The sequence below is a fragment of the Puntigrus tetrazona genome, unplaced genomic scaffold (assembly GCF_018831695.1).
Source record: "Puntigrus tetrazona isolate hp1 unplaced genomic scaffold, ASM1883169v1 S000000003, whole genome shotgun sequence".
Taxonomy (NCBI): Eukaryota; Metazoa; Chordata; class Actinopteri; order Cypriniformes; family Cyprinidae; genus Puntigrus; species Puntigrus tetrazona.
In genome coordinates, this window is record NW_025047683.1 from 2,788,813 (window position 1) to 2,804,466 (window position 15,654).

Consider the following 15,654-nt stretch of genomic DNA (forward strand, 5'->3'; position numbering starts at 1 on the left):
TGTGAGCGCAGGCCTTATAGAAAACATTCAATCAGGGCCTTTATTAAATAAAAACATGCCCAAATAAGTGCTATTGTGATGGGGTTAGTCTGTGACCCCAGGCCCTGTGTAAAACTGTCACCCAGGGCCTTTATAGAGTAAAATCATGCCCAATAAGGTTAGGGTTAGGGTTAGGGTTAGGGTTAGGGTTAGGGTTAGGGTTAGGGCTAGGGTTAGGGTTAGGGTTAGGGTTTGGGTTAGGGTTAGGGTTAGGGCTAGGGTTAGGGTTAGGGTTAGGGTTAGGGCTAGGGTTAGGGTTAGGGTTAGGGTTAGGGTTAGGGTTAGGGTTAGGGTTAGGGTTAGGGTTAGGGTTAGGGTTAGGGCTAGGGTTAGGGTTAGGGTTAGGGTTAGGGTTAGGGTTAGTCTGTGAGCGCGGGCCTTATAGAAAACATTCATCCAGGGCCTTTATTAAATAAAATCATGCCCAAATAAGTGTTATTGTGATGGGGTTAGTCTGTGGCGCAGGCCTTATAGAAAACATTCATCCAGGGTCTCTATTAAATAAAATCATGCCCAATAAGGTGTTACTGTGTAGGGGTTAGTCTGTGAGCGCAGGCCCTTTGTAAAACATTCATCAGGGCCTTTATTAAATAATATCATGCCCAAATAAGTGTTATTGTGATGGGGTTAGTCTGTGAGCGCAGGCCTTATAGAAAACATTCATCCAGGGCCTTTATTAAATAAAATCATGCCCAAATAAGTGTTATTGTGATAGGGTTAGTCTGTGGCGCAGGCCTTATAGAAAACATTCATCCAGGGCCTTTATAGAATAAAATCATGCCCAAATAAGTGTTATTGTGATGGGGTTAGTCTGTGAGTGCAGGCCTTATAGAAAACATTCCTCCAGGGCCTTTATTAAATAAAATCATGCCCAATAAGGCGCTACTGTGTCGGGTTAGTCTGTGAGCGCAGGCCTTTGTAGAAAACATTCATCAGGGCCTTTTTAAATAAAATCATGCCCAAATAAGTGTTATTGTGATGGGGTTAGTCTGTGAGCGCAGGCCTTATAGAAAACATTCATCCAGGGCCTTTATAGAATAAAATCATGCCCACATAAGTGTTATTGTGATGGGGTTAGTCTGTGGCGCAGGCCTTATAGAAAACATTCATCCAGGGCCTTTATAGAAAAAAATTATGCCCAATAAGGTGTTAGTGTGTAGGGTTAGTCTGTGGCGCAGGCCCTTTGTAAAACATTCATCCAGGCGAGAATGAAATAAAGCGATGCCCATTAAAGTGTTACTGCGTTGGGGTTAATGTGTGAGCCCAGGCCCTTTGGAAAATTGAAATCCAGACACGGGGTTCGTAAATGTGTGTGTCGAGAAGTCGCTCTTAACCCGGCCTTGATCGGCTGTAGCAGCGCCTGGATGTCTGGGCGTAGGTTTTGAGCGGCAAAAAATCCTCCAGGGTGGAGGTCGAGTGGGAAAGCGTCCGAGAAGTCGCGCTTAACCGGGCGAGATCGGCTGAAATATGCGCCTGGATGTTTGGACTTAGGTTTTGAAAGCAAAAAAATCCTCCAGGGTGGCGGGGTCGAGTGGGAAAGCGTCCGGGAAGTCGCTTAACCGGCCGAGATCGTCTGAAATATGCGCCTGGATGTCTGGACTTAGGTTTTGAGCGGCAAAAATACCTCCAGGGTGGAGGGTCGAGTGGGAAAGCGTCGAGAAGTCGCACTTAACCGGCCGAGATCGGCTGAAATATGCGCCTGGATGTCTGGACTTAGGTTTTGAAAGCAAAAAAATCCTCCAGGGTGGCGAAGTCGAGTGGGAAAGCGTCCGGGAAGTCGCACTTAACCGGCCGAGATCGTCTGAAATATGCGCCTGGATGTTTGGACTTAGGTTTTGAAAGCAAAAAAATCCTCCAGGGTGGCGGGGTCGAGTGGGAAAGCGTCCGGGAAGTCGCACTTAACCGGCGAGATCGTCTGAAATATGCGCCTGGATGTCTGGACTTAGGTTTTGAGCGGCAAAAAATACCTCCAGGGTGGAGGTCGAGTGGGAAAGCGTCCGAGAAGTCGCACTTAACCCGGCGAGATCGGCTGAAATATGCGCCTGGATGTTTGGACTTAGGTTTTGAAAGCAAAAAAATCCTCCAGGGTGGCGAAGTCGAGTGGGAAAGCGTCCGGGAAGTCGCACTTAACCGGCCGAGATCGTCTGAAATATGCGCCTGGATGTTTGGACTTAGGTTTTGAAAGCAAAAAAAATTTCCTCCAGGGTGGCGGGAAGTCGAGTGGGAAAGCGTCCGGGAAGTCGCACTTAACCCGCCGAGATCGTCTGAAATATGCGCCTGGATGTTTGGACTTAGGTTTTGAAAGCAAAAAATTTCCTCCAGGGTGGCGAAGTCGAGTGGGAAAGCGTCGGGAAGTCGCGCTTAACCGGCCGAGATCGTCTGAAATATGCGCCTGGATGTTTGGACTTAGGTTTTGAGCGAAAAAAATTTCCTCCAGGAGACCGGGAGTCGAGTGGGAAAGCGTCGAAGTCGCACTTAACCCGGCGAGATCGGCTGGATGAAAGCGCCTGGATGTCTGGACTTAGGTTTTGAAAGCAAAAAAATTTCCTCCAGGGCGGCGAAGTCGAGTGGGAAAGCGTCCGGGAAGGCGCATAACCGGACTCGATCGGTCGGATGAAGCGCCTGGATGTTTGGACTTAGGTTTTGAAGCGCAAAAAATTTCCTCCAGGGCGGCGGAAGTCGAGTGGGAAAGCGTCCGGGAAGGCGCACTTAACCCGGACTCGATCGGTCGGATGAAGCGCCTGGATGTTTGGACTTAGGTTTTGAGCGCAAAAATTTCCTCCAGGGCGGCGGAAGTCGAGTGGGAAAGCGTCCGGGAAGGCGCACTTAACCGGACTCGATCGGTCGGATGAAGCGCCTGGATGTTTGGACTTAGGTTTTGAGCAAAAAAAATTTCCTCCAGGGCGGCCGGGAAGTCGAGTGGGAAAGCGTCCGGGAAGGCGCGCTTAACCGGACTCGATCGGTCGGATGAAGCGCCTGGATGTTTGGACTTAGGTTTTGAGCATAAAAAAATTTCCTCCAGGGCGGCGAAGTCGAGTGGGAAAGCGTCGGGAAGGCGCACTTAACCCGGACTCGATCGGTCGGATGAAGCGCCTGGATGTTTGGACTTAGGTTTTGAGCGAAAAAAATTTCCTCCAGGGCGGCGGGAAGTCGAGTGGGAAAGCGTCGAGAAGAAGTCGCACTTAACCCGGCGAGATCGGCTGAAATATGCGCCTGGATGTTTGGACTTAGGTTTTGAGCGAAAAAATTTCCTCCAGGAGGGAGGCGGGGTCGAGTGGGAAAGCGTCCGAGAAGTCGCGCACTTAACCGGGCGAGATCGGCTGAAATATGCGCCTGGATGTTTGGACTTAGGTTTTGAGAAAAAAAATTTCCTCCAGGAGGCGGGGTCGAGTGGGAAAGCGTCGAAGTCGCACTTAACCCGGCTGAGATCGGCTGAAATATGCGCCTGGATGTTTGGACTTAGGTTTTGAGCGAAAAAAATTTCCTCCAGGAGGCCGGGGTCGAGTGGGAAAGCGTCGAGAAGTCGCGCTTAACCCGGCTGAGATCGGCTGAAATATGCGCCTGGATGATTTTCGTTTGAAAATTGCACTAAGTCAACCGGGAAAGGTCCGACTTCCATACCCTCCGAGGCTCGAGTCAGGCCGACCGAGGCCTCTTCCGGGCACGATTCAAATTTCACCGCGACCCGGAGGTGGCCGTTTACCAGAAGCAACTTTTACATCAACTTTAATTTTTTTTTTTTTTTTTTTTTTTTTTTTTCTCTAAAAACTCTGAAATTCGTGCCCTGCGCGTCGCTGCTGCTAACAGGGCGAGTCTGTGGCGCAGGCCTTTGTAGAAAACATTCATCAGGGCCTTTAATAAATAAAATCATACCCAAATCTGTGTTATTGTGCCAGGGTTAGTCTGTGGCGCAGGCCTTATGGAAAACATTCATCGAGGGCCTTTATTAAATAAAATCATGCCCAATAAAGAGTTAATGGGTCGGGTTAGTCTGTGAGCGCAGGCCTTATAGAAAAACATTTTCCAGGGCCTTTATTAAATAAAATCACGCCCAATAAAGAGTTACTGTGTCGGGTTAGTCTGTGAGGCAGGCCTTAAAGAAAACTGTCATCAGGGCCTTTATTAAATAAAATCATGCCCATAAAGTGTTATTATATGAGGTTAGTCTGTGAGCGCAGGCCTTAAAGAAAACATTTATCCAGGGCCTTTATTAAATAAAATCATGCCCAATAAAGCGTTACTGTGTCGGGTTAGTCTGTGGCGCAGGCCTTATAGAAAACATTTTTCCAGGGCCTTTATTAAATAAAATCACGCCCAATAAAGCGTTACTGTGTCGGGTTAGTCTGTGGCGCAGGCCTTATAGAAAACATTTTCCAGGGCCTTTATTAAGTAAAATCATGCCCAACAAAGAGTTACTGTGTCGGGTTAGTCTGTGAGCGCAGGCCTTAAAGAAAACTGTCATCAGGGCCTTTATTAAATAAAATCATGCCCATAAGAGTGTTATTGTAACAGAGGTTAGTCAGTGAGCGCAGTGCTTATAGAAAACATTTTCCAGGGCCTTTATTAAATAAAATCACGCCCAATAAAGCGTTACTGTGTCGGGTTAGTCTGTGGCGCAGGCCTTATAGAAAAACATTTTCCAGGGCCTTTATTAAATAAAATCACGCCCAATAAGAGTTACTGTGTCGGGTTAGTCTGTGAGGTAGGCCTTAAAGAAAACTGTCATCATCAGGGCCTTAATTAAATAAAATCATGCCCATAAGAGTGTTATTATGTGAGGTTAGTCAGTGGCGCAGGCCTTATAGAAAACATTCATCGAGGGCCTTTATTAAATAAAATCATGCCCAATAAAGAGTTACTGTGTCGGGGGGTCAGTCTGTGGCGCAGGCCTTATAGAAAACATTTTCCAGGGCCTTTATTAAATAAAATCACGCCCAATAAAGAGTTACTGTGTCGGGTTAGTCTGTGGCGCAGGCCTTATAGAAAAACATTCATCGAGGGCCTTTATTAAATAAAATCACGCCCAATAAAGCGTTACTGTGTCGGGTTAGTCTGTGGCGCAGGCCTTATAGAAAAACATTTTCCAGGGCCTTTATTAAATAAATCACGCCCAATAAAGAGTTACTGTGTCGGGTTAGTCTGTGAGGTAGGCCTTAAAGAAAACTGTCATCAGGGCCTTAATTAAATAAAATCATGCCCCATAGAGTGTTATTTGTAGCAGGAGGTTAGTCAGTGAGCGCAGGCCTTATAGAAAACATTCATCGAGGGCCTTTATTAAATAAAATCATGCCCAATAAAGAGTTACTGTGTCGGGGTCAGTCTGTGAGCGCAGGCCTTATAGAAAACATTTTCCAGGGCCTTTATTAAATAAAATCACGCCCAATAAAGAGTTACTGTGTCGGGTTAGTCTGTGAGGCAGGCCTTATACAAAACATTCATCGAGGGCCTTTATTAAATAAAATCATGCCCAATGAAGAGTTACTGTGTCGGGGTTAGTCTGTGGCGCAGGCCTTATAGAAAACATTCATCCAGGGCCTTTATTAAATACAATCATGCCCAATAAAGCGTTAATGTGTCGGGTTAGTCTGTGGCGCAGGCCTTAAAAAAACTGTCATCAGGGCCTTTATTAAATAAAATCATGCCCAATGAAGCGTTACTGTGTCGGGTTAGTCTGTGGCGCAGGCCTTATAGAAACCATTTTTCCAGGGCCTTTATTAAATAAAATCATGCCCAATAAAGCGTTACTGTGTCGGGTTAGTCTGTGGCGCAGGCCTTATAGAAAACATTTTCCAGGGCCTTTATTAAGTAAAATCATGCCCAACAAAGAGTTACTGTGTCGGGTTAGTCTGTGGCGCAGGCCTTATAGAAAACATTGTTCCAGGGCCTTTATTAAATAAAATCATGCCCAATGAAGCGTTACTGTGTCGGGTTAGTCTGTGGCGCAGGCCTTATAGAAAACATTTTTTCCAGGGCCTTTATTAAATAAAATCATGCCCAATAAAGCGTTACTGTGTCGGGTTAGTCTGTGAGCGCAGGCCTTATAGAAAACATTTTTCCAGGGCCTTTATTAAGTAAAATCATGCCCAACAAAGAGTTACTGTGTCGGGTTAGTCTGTGAGCGCAGGCCTTATAGAAAACATTGTTCCAGGGCCTTTATTAAATAAAATCATGCCCAATGAAGCGTTACTGTGTCGGGTTAGTCTGTGTGAGCGCAGGCCTTATAGAAAACATTCAATCAGGGCCTTTATTAAATAAAAACATGCCCAAATAAGTGCTATTGTGATGGGGTTAGTCTGTGACCCCAGGCCCTGTGTAAAACTGTCACCCAGGGCCTTTATAGAGTAAAATCATGCCCAATAAGGTTAGGGTTAGGGTTAGGGTTAGGGTTAGGGTTAGGGTTAGGGTTAGGGCTAGGGTTAGGGTTAGGGTTAGGGTTTGGGTTAGGGTTAGGGTTAGGGCTAGGGTTAGGGTTAGGGTTAGGGTTAGGGTTAGGGTTAGGGTTAGGGTTAGGGTTAGGGTTAGGGTTAGGGTTAGGGTTAGGGTTAGGGTTAGGGTTAGGGTTAGGGCTAGGGTTAGGGTTAGGGTTAGGGTTAGGGTTAGGGTTAGGGTTAGTCTGTGGCTTGGGCCTTATAGAAAACATTCATCAGGGCCTTTATTAAATAAAATCATGCCCAAATAAGTGTTATTGTGATGGGGTTAGTCTGTGAGCGCAGGCCTTATAGAAAACATTCATCCAGGGTCTCTATTAAATAAAATCATGCCCAATAAGGTGTTACTGTGTAGGGTTAGTCTGTGGCGCAGGCCCTTTGTAAAACATTCATCCAGGGCCTTTATTAAATAATATCATGCCCAAATAAGTGTTATTGTGATGGGGTTAGTCTGTGAGCGCAGGCCTTATAGAAAACATTCATCAGGGCCTTTATTAAATAAAATCATGCCCAAATAAGTGTTATTGTGATAGGGTTAGTCTGTGGCGCAGGCCTTATAGAAAACATTCATCCAGGGCCTTTATAGAATAAAATCATGCCCAAATAAGTGTTATTGTGATGGGGTTAGTCTGTGAGTGCAGGCCTTATAGAAAACATTCCTCCAGGGCCTTTATTAAATAAAATCATGCCCAATAAGGCGCTACTGTGTCGGGTTAGTCTGTGAGCGCAGGCCTTTGTAGAAAACATTCATCCAGGGCCTTTTTAAATAAAATCATGCCCAAATAAGTGTTATTGTGATGGGGTTAGTCTGTGGCGCAGGCCTTATAGAAAACATTCATCCAGGGCCTTTATAGAATAAAATCATGCCCACATAAGTGTTATTGTGATGGGGTTAGTCTGTGAGCGCAGGCCTTATAGAAAACATTCATCAGGGCCTTTATAGAAAAAAATTATGCCCAATAAGGTGTTAGTGTGTAGGGGTTAGTCTGTGGCGCAGGCCCTTTGTAAAACATTCATCCAGGGCGAGAATGAAATAAAGCGATGCCCATTAAAGTGTTACTGCGTTGGGGTTAATGTGTGAGCCCAGGCCCTTTGGAAAATTGAAATCCAGACACGGGGTTCGTAAATGTGTGTGTGAGAAGTCGCTCTTAACCCGGCCTTGATCGGCTGTAGCAGCGCCTGGATGTCTGGGCGTAGGTTTTGAGCGGCAAAAAATCCTCCAGGGTGGAGGGTCGAGTGGGAAAGCGTCGAGAAGTCGCACTTAACCCGGCGAGATCGGCTGAAATATGCGCCTGGATGTTTGGACTTAGGTTTTGAAAGCAAAAAAATCCTCCAGGGTGGCGGGTCGAGTGGGAAAGCGTCCGGAAGTCGCATAACCCGGCCGAGATCGTCTGAAATATGCGCCTGGATGTCTGGACTTAGGTTTTGAGCGGCAAAAAATACCTCCAGGGTGGAGGGTCGAGTGGGAAAGCGTCGAGAAGTCGCACTTAACCCGGCCGAGATCGGCTGAAATATGCGCCTGGATGTCTGGACTTAGGTTTTGAAAGCAAAAAAATCCTCCAGGGTGGCGAAGTCGAGTGGGAAAGCGTCGGGAAGTCGCACTTAACCCGGCCGAGATCGTCTGAAATATGCGCCTGGATGTTTGGACTTAGGTTTTGAAAGCAAAAAATCCTCCAGGGTGGCGGGGTCGAGTGGGAAAGCGTCCGGGAAGTCGCACTTAACCCGGCCGAGATCGTCTGAAATATGCGCCTGGATGTCTGGACTTAGGTTTTGAGCGGCAAAAATACCTCCAGGGTGGAGAAGTCGAGTGGGAAAGCGTCCGAGAAGTCGCACTTAACCCGGCCGAGATCGGCTGAAATATGCGCCTGGATGTTTGGACTTAGGTTTTGAAAGCAAAAAAATCCTCCAGGGTGGCGAAGTCGAGTGGGAAAGCGTCGGGAAGTCGCACTTAACCCGGCGAGATCGTCTGAAATATGCGCCTGGATGTTTGGACTTAGGTTTTGAAAGCAAAAAATTTCCTCCAGGGTGGCGAAGTCGAGTGGGAAAGCGTCCGGGAAGTCGCATAACCGGCCGAGATCGTCTGAAATATGCGCCTGGATGTTTGGACTTAGGTTTTGAAAGCAAAAAATTTCCTCCAGGGTGGCGAAGTCGAGTGGGAAAGCGTCCGGGAAGTCGCACTTAACCCGGCGAGATCGTCTGAAATATGCGCCTGGATGTTTGGACTTAGGTTTTGAGCGAAAAAAAATTTCCTCCAGGAGACCCGGGTCGAGTGGGAAAGCGTCGAAGTCGCACTTAACCGGGCGAGATCGGCTGGATGAAGCGCCTGGATGTCTGGACTTAGGTTTTGAAAGCAAAAAAAATTTCCTCCAGGGGCGCGAAGTCGAGTGGGAAAGCGTCCGGGAAAGCGCGCTTAACCGGACTCGATCGGTCGGATGAAGCGCCTGGATGTTTGGACTTAGGTTTTGAGCAAAAAAATTTCCTCCAGGGCGGCGAAGTCGAGTGGGAAAGCGTCGGGAAGGCGCACTTAACCGGACTCGTCGGTCGGATGAAGCGCCTGGATGTTTGGACTTAGGTTTTGAGCGCAAAAAAATTTCCTCCAGGGCCCGGCGAAGTCGAGTGGGAAAGCGTCCGGGAAGCGCGCTTAACCGGACTCGATCGGTCGGATGAAGCGCCTGGATGTTTGGACTTAGGTTTTGAGCGAAAAAAATTTCCTCCAGGGCGGCGGGAAGTCAGGGAAAGCGTCGGGAAGGCGCACTTAACCGGACTCGATCGGTCGGATGAAGCGCCTGGATGTTTGGACTTAGGTTTTGAGCGAAAAAAAATTTCCTCCAGGGCGGCGCGAAGTCGAGTGGGAAAGCGTCGGGAAGCGCACTTAACCGGACTCGATCGGTCGGATGAAGCGCCTGGATGTTTGGACTTAGGTTTTGAGCGAAAAAAAATTTCCTCCAGGGCGGCGAAGTCGAGTGGGAAAGCGTCGGGAAAGCGCGCTTAACCGGACTCGTCGGTCGGATGAAGCGCCTGGATGTTTGGACTTAGGTTTTGAGCGAAAAAAATTTCCTCCAGGGCGGCGAAGTCGAGTGGGAAAGCGTCGGGAAGGCGCATAACCGGACTCGATCGGTCGGATGAAGCGCCTGGATGTTTGGACTTAGGTTTTGAGCGAAAAAATTTCCTCCAGGGCGGCGAAGTCGAGTGGGAAAGCGTCGGGAAGCGCGCACTTAACCGGACTCGATCGGTCGGATGAAGCGCCTGGATGATTTTCGTTTGAAAATTGCACTAAGTCAACCGAGGAAAGGTCCGACTTCCATACCCTCCGAGGCTCGAGTCAGGCCGACCGAGAGGCCTCCTCCGGGCATGATTCAAATTTTCCGCGACCCTGGAGGTGGCGTTTACACAGGAACAACTTTTACATGGGTACGATTTGGTGAGCGCGTGTTTTGTGGACTTAGTCTCTGGCGAAAAAAAGTCGAAAAAGCGACTAAGTCCATATCGACTTAGGTTTTGAGCGCAATCTTTCTGAAGCTCGGGCGAGGAGCTATCGAGCGCTTCACCTGAAACACGGACACAGGCGCCGAGAGAGGGCGTTCGGCGGCGGCGTCCCCCTCGGCCCAGCGTGATCGATTGGGGCGCAGCGCGCCTAGCCTAGAGACCCCACCCGGCCAGCCCGCTGCTGCTATGAAATCGGGGAGTGCCTGGCAGAGCACGGCGTGCAATGGGTTTACGTTTGGGCTTTGACAGCACGCGCGCGCCGGGCAATTTGGGCGTTCGTTACGAGCAGGCCCCCTCAGCCGAGGAAGGCGCGAACCCGCCGGAGGAGGCCTGAGCGGCGGTCAGGCGCGAGAGTCCGTCACGGCGGGCGTGGAGGGCAGAAACGCGGCAGCGTCCGGCGGCGCGGCGAGTACCCCGTCCCGTGAAACACACTTTTCGGCGTCGGCGCGATCCCAGCGGCCACCCACCCCAGCGGCGACCCCCCCGGAAAGGTTCGAGCAGCGCGTCGCCCTATGGCGGCGGTCTTAGCCGAGGTCAAGCGGGGTCTGCCCAGGCCCCCTCCTCAGGCGGACTGAGACCCGTGTGTAAGCAAAAAGCGCGCAGCGTCGGTTAGTCCCTCGACCCACAGGGGTTACCTGGTTGATCCTGCCAGTAACATATGCTTGTCTCAAAGATTAAGCCATGCAGGTCTAAGTGCACGGCGGTACAGTGAAACTGCGAATGGCTCATTAAATCAGTTATGGTCCCTTTGATCGCTCCACCGGTACTTGGATAACTGTGGCAATTCCAGAGCTAATACATGCAAGCGGCGCCGACCCGGGCGACCGCCTCTCCTCGCGGGGCGGGAGGCTGAGGCAGCGATGCATTTATCAGATCAAAACCCATCCGGGCCCCGGCGATCCGTCCTCGGACCGGTACCTTTGGTGACTCTAGATAACCTCGGGCGATCGCTCGCCCTTCGCGGCGGCGGCGATTCATTCAGTGTCTGCCCTATCAACTTTCGATGGTACATCAGGCGCCTACCATGGTGACCACGGGTGGCGAGGAATCAGGGTTCGATTCGGAGAGGAGCCTGAAGCGGCTACCACATCCAAGGAAGGCAGCAGCGCGCGCAAATTACCCATTTCCGACTCGGAGGTAGTAGCGAAAAATAACAATACAGGTCTCTTCGAGGCCCCTGTAATTGGAATAGCGTATCTTAAACACATGGCGAGGACCCATTGGAGGGCAAGTCTGGTGCCAGCAGCGCGGTAATTCCAGCTCAATAGCGTATATTAAAGTTGCTGCAGTTAAAAAGCTCGTAGTTGGATCTCGGGATCTGGCTGGCGGTCCGCGAGCGGCGAGCCACCGCCCGTCCCAGGTCCCTGCCTCGGCGCCCCGGATGCCCTTGGCTGGGTGTCGGTCGAGGGCCAAAGCGTTTACTTTGAAAAAATTAGAGTGTTCAAAGCAGGCGGCGTCGCCGCTGAATACGCAGCTAGGAATAATGGAATAGGACTCGGTTCTATTTTGTGGGTTTCTGGAACCGGAGCCATGATTAAGAGGGCGGCGGGGCATTCGTATTGCGCGCTAGAGGTGAAATTCTTGGACCGGCGCAAGGCGGACAGCGAAAGCATTTGCCAAGAATGTTTTCATTAATCAAACGAAAGTCGGAGGTTGAAGGCGATCAGATACCGTCGTAGTTCCGACCGTAAGCGATGCCGACCAGCGATCGGCGGCGTTATTCCCATGACCCGCCGGGCGGCGTGCGGGAAACCACAGTCTTTGGGTTCGGGGAGTATGGTTGCAAAGCTGAAACTTAAAGGAATTGCGGAAGGCACCACCAGGAGTGGAGCCTGCGGCTTAATTTGACTCAACACGGGAAACCTCACCCGGCCCGGACACGGAAAGGATTGACAGATTGATAGCTCTTTCTCGATTCTGTGGGTGGTGGTGCATGGCGTTCTTAGTTGGTGGAAGCGATTTGTCTGGTTCATTCCGATAGCGAGCGAGACTCCGGCTTGCTAAATAGTGGCGCGGCCACTTGGGTCGGCGTCAAAAACTTCTTAGAGGACAAGTGGCGTTCAGCCACGCGAGATGGAGCAATAACAGGTCTGTGATGCCCTTAGATGTCGGGGCTGCTGCGCGCCACAATGGGCGGATCAGCGTGTGTCTACCCTGCGCCGAGGCGCGGGTGCCAGCTGAACCCGCTCGTGATCGGGACTGGGGATTGAAACTATTTCCCATCAGCGAGAATTCCCAGTAAGCGCGGGTCATAAGCTCGCGTTGATTAAGTCCCTGCCCTTTGTACACACACGCCCGTCGCTACTACCGATTGGATGGTTTAGTGAGGTCCTCGGACCGGCCCCGCCGGGGCCCCTCGCGAGAGCTCTGGCTGGCGGGCGCCGGGAAGGCGATCAAACTTGACTATCTAGAGGAAGTAAAAGTCGTAACAAGGTTTCCGTAGGTGAACCTGCGGAAGGATCGTGCTCGGCCCGGCCCGATCCAAGCGAAACCGCCCGGGCGAGGCCTAGCCCACCTCCCCGTCTCAAGCTCGGGTGCGCGGCAGAGGCGGCGGCTCGGCGCGGCCTCTCCCCTCCGGACACACAGCGAAAGCGCGCGAAGCGCGATAAGAAAAAAAGGAACTTGACTGTCGCTGCACTCGGCGGCCCCGCTTTCAGCGGCGGGGGGCTGAGCGGGGCCCTGGCGAGTACCGCCACGGCCTCGGGACCGTGGGTTCAAAGTCTCCTCCCGCGAAGGAGCGCCCGTCGGGGTAAAAAACCTCTATCCTATTTTACTCTATGATCCAGCGGCCGTGGCCGAGAGGTCTGCCGCTCAAAAACCCAAGGCGGCAAAAGAACGCACAAAAACTAAGGCGAAGCGGAGAGAGATCGCGAGAAGGCGCCGTTCCCCTGGGAGGCAGCGCACCTCCCGCGGAGGCTTGAGCAACCTACGCGGCGCCCATGACTGTCGCTGCACTCGGCGGGCCCCTGCTTTCCAGCGGCGGGGCGAGCGGGGCCCTGGCGAGTACCCCATACGGCCTCCGGGACCGTGGGTTCAAAGTCTCCTCCCGCGAAGGAGGCGCCCGTCGAGGTAAAAAAACCTCTATCCTATTTTACTCTATGATCCAGCGGCCGTGGCCGAGAGGTCTGCCGCTCAAAAACCCAAAGCGGCAAAAGACCGCACAAAAACCTAAGGCGAGAGAGAGAGATCCGAGAGAACTTGACTGTCGCTGCACTCGGCGGAGCCCCTGCTTTCCAGCGGCGGGGCTGAGCGAGAGCCCTGGCGAGTACCCGCCACGGCCTCGGGACCGTGGGTTCAAAGTCTCCTCCGCGAAGGAGGAGCGCCCGTCGGGGTAAAAAAACCTCTATCTATTTTACTCTATGATCCAGCGGCCGTGGCCGAGAGGTCTGCAGCGCAAAAACCCAAAGCGGCAAAAGAACCGCACAAAAACCTAAGGCGAGAGAGAGAGAGATCCGAGAGAACTTGACTGTCGCTGCACTCGGCGGGCCCCTGCTTTCAGCGGCGGGGGCGAGCGAACCCTGGCGGAGTACCCATACGGCCTCCGGGACCGTGGGTTCAAAGTCTCCTCCCGCGAAGGAGGCGCCCGTCGGGGTAAAAAACCTCTATCCTATTTTACTCTATGTTCCAGCGGCCGTGGCCGAGAGGTCTGCCGCTCAAACATCCAAGGCGGCAAAAGAACGCACAAAAACCTAAGGCGAAGCGGAGAGGATCGCGAGAAGAGAGCGCCGTTCCCCTGGGGGAGCAGCGCACCTCCCGCGGAGGCTTGAGCAACCTACGCGGCGCCCCACCCCTTGGCACGGGGTGGGGGCGAGGCATGAGCCTCTGAAAGACTTTGCTTTGCCAACCCCGGCGGGTACCCAGCAGGCCTTCGGGACCGTGGGTTCGAAGTCCCCCTCTCGCGAGGCGCCCGTCGAGCGACCCCCTTTGTATTTTTGAACCCACACAAGCCTGTGCAGTTCGGCCTCGCCTCCGGGCGCTAAACTCAAGCGCGAGTCGACTCTTAGCGGTGGATCACTCGGCTCGTGCGTCGATGAAGAACGCAGCCAGCTGCGAGAACTAATGTGAATTGCAGGACACATCGATCGCCGACGCCGAGCGCGCTGCGGCCCGGGTCCGTCCCGGGGCCACGCCTGTCTGAGGGTCGCTTTCCCATCGATCGGGACCTCCGGGTCCCGCGGCTGGAGCGTCGCAGGGGGGCTTCCCGCTCCCCTCCGTCCTCCCAAGTGCAGACCGCCACGGGCATCGCCTCCTCGGCGGGAGTCGAGCGCTTCCTCCGGCTTCCCCCCTCCGACGAGGTCAGCGTCCCCCAGGCGTCTGGGACGGCGGCGTCCTCCTCTCGGCGGCTTCGGTGGGTGTCTGCCACCTCCGTCGCCCGCCGGCGTGGACCCCGGCTCCCTCCGCCCCTCGGGCGCTCCGTGCGTAGCAGAGGTTCGCGCTCCGTCTCTCGCCCCCCTCGGCGCCCTGCCCGGCGCGCGAACGAGACCTGTTCAGGCCAGCCCGCAGCAGCAGCGCGGCGGCCGCTCCTAACCCATATCCGACAACGACCTCAGATCAGACGAGACGACCCGCTGAATTTAAGCATATTACTAAGCGGAGGAAAAGAAACTAACAAGGATTCCCTCAGTAGCGGCGGCGAGAGAGGGAAGAGCCCAGCGCCGAATCCGCCCGGGCCACGGCGGCGAGGACATGTGGCGTACAGAAGACCGTTCTCTCGGCGCGGGTCGGGGCCCAAGTCCTTCTGATGGAGGCTTAGCCCGTGGGCGGTGTGAGGCGGTAGCAGGCCCCCTCCCGCCGGAGTGCGGTTCTTCGGTCGGGTTGCTTGGGAATGCAGCCAAAGCGGGTGGTAAACTCCATCTAAGGCTAAATACGGCCACGAGACCGATGAGTCGACAAGTACCGTGAGAAAGTTGAAAAGAACTTTGAAGAGAGAGTTCAACAGGGCGTGAAAACGCTAAGAGGTAAGCGGGTGGGAGTCCGCCGCGGTCTGCCGGAGGATTCAGCTCGGCGGGCCCGGCGGCCAGCGGCGGTGTGCGGATCCCCTTGACCGGGAGCGCCGCCCGTCGGGCCTTCGGCGCCGTCGGGTGCACTTCTTCGGCGGTGCGCGCGACCGGCTCGGTTTGGCCAGGAAGGGCGGGGCGAAGGTGGCAGGCGGCTCCCCTCAGCGGGGCGCCCGGCTTTACAAACCCGCGCTCCGACTTTGCCGCTTACCCGGGGCGCGGGAAGTGTCCTCGCGCCTTCTCTCCTGCCCGGCAGCGGGAGGGGCGGGGCCCCGTCCCAGCGCGCGTCGTCGACGGGACGGACTGTCCTCAGTCCGTCCCGACCGCGCCCAGCGCCGCCAGGCGAGATCCGGCCCTCGTACAAGTGGCGCTCGAGGTCAGCGGTGGTCGGCCACCCACCCGACCCGTCTTGAAACACGGACCAAAGAGAGTCTGCGCGCGCGCGAGTCAAAGGGTGTCTCTCGAGCCCCCACGGCGCAATGAAGGTGAAGGCCGGCGCCCGCCGGCTCAGGTGGGATCCCCCCGCCCCGGCGGGGGGCGCACCACCGGCCCGTCTGGCCCGCACCGCCGGGCAGGTGGAGCTAGAGCGCGCGCGATGGTACCCGAAAGATGGTGAACTATGCCTGGGCAGGGCGAAGCCAGAGGAAACTCTGGTGGAGGCCGTGGCGATCTGGCGTGCAAATCGGTCGTCCGACCTGGGTATA

At 53.3% G+C, this 15,654-nt stretch overlaps 1 non-coding gene and 1 pseudogene across 1 annotated transcript in view; both read left to right on the plus strand.

Moving 5' to 3' along the window:
• Positions 1–13,948: 13,948 nt before the first annotated feature.
• Positions 13,949–14,097, plus strand: LOC122331960 (annotated as a pseudogene).
• A 397-nt stretch (positions 14,098–14,494) lies between these two features.
• The window catches only part of LOC122331995, a 4,034-nt gene continuing 2,874 nt past the window's right edge, over positions 14,495–15,654 (plus strand). Inside the window, exon 1 of the ribosomal RNA XR_006248352.1 lies at positions 14,495–15,654. This exon is cut by the window's right edge and continues 2,874 nt beyond it. This is a non-coding gene — a ribosomal RNA (28S ribosomal RNA).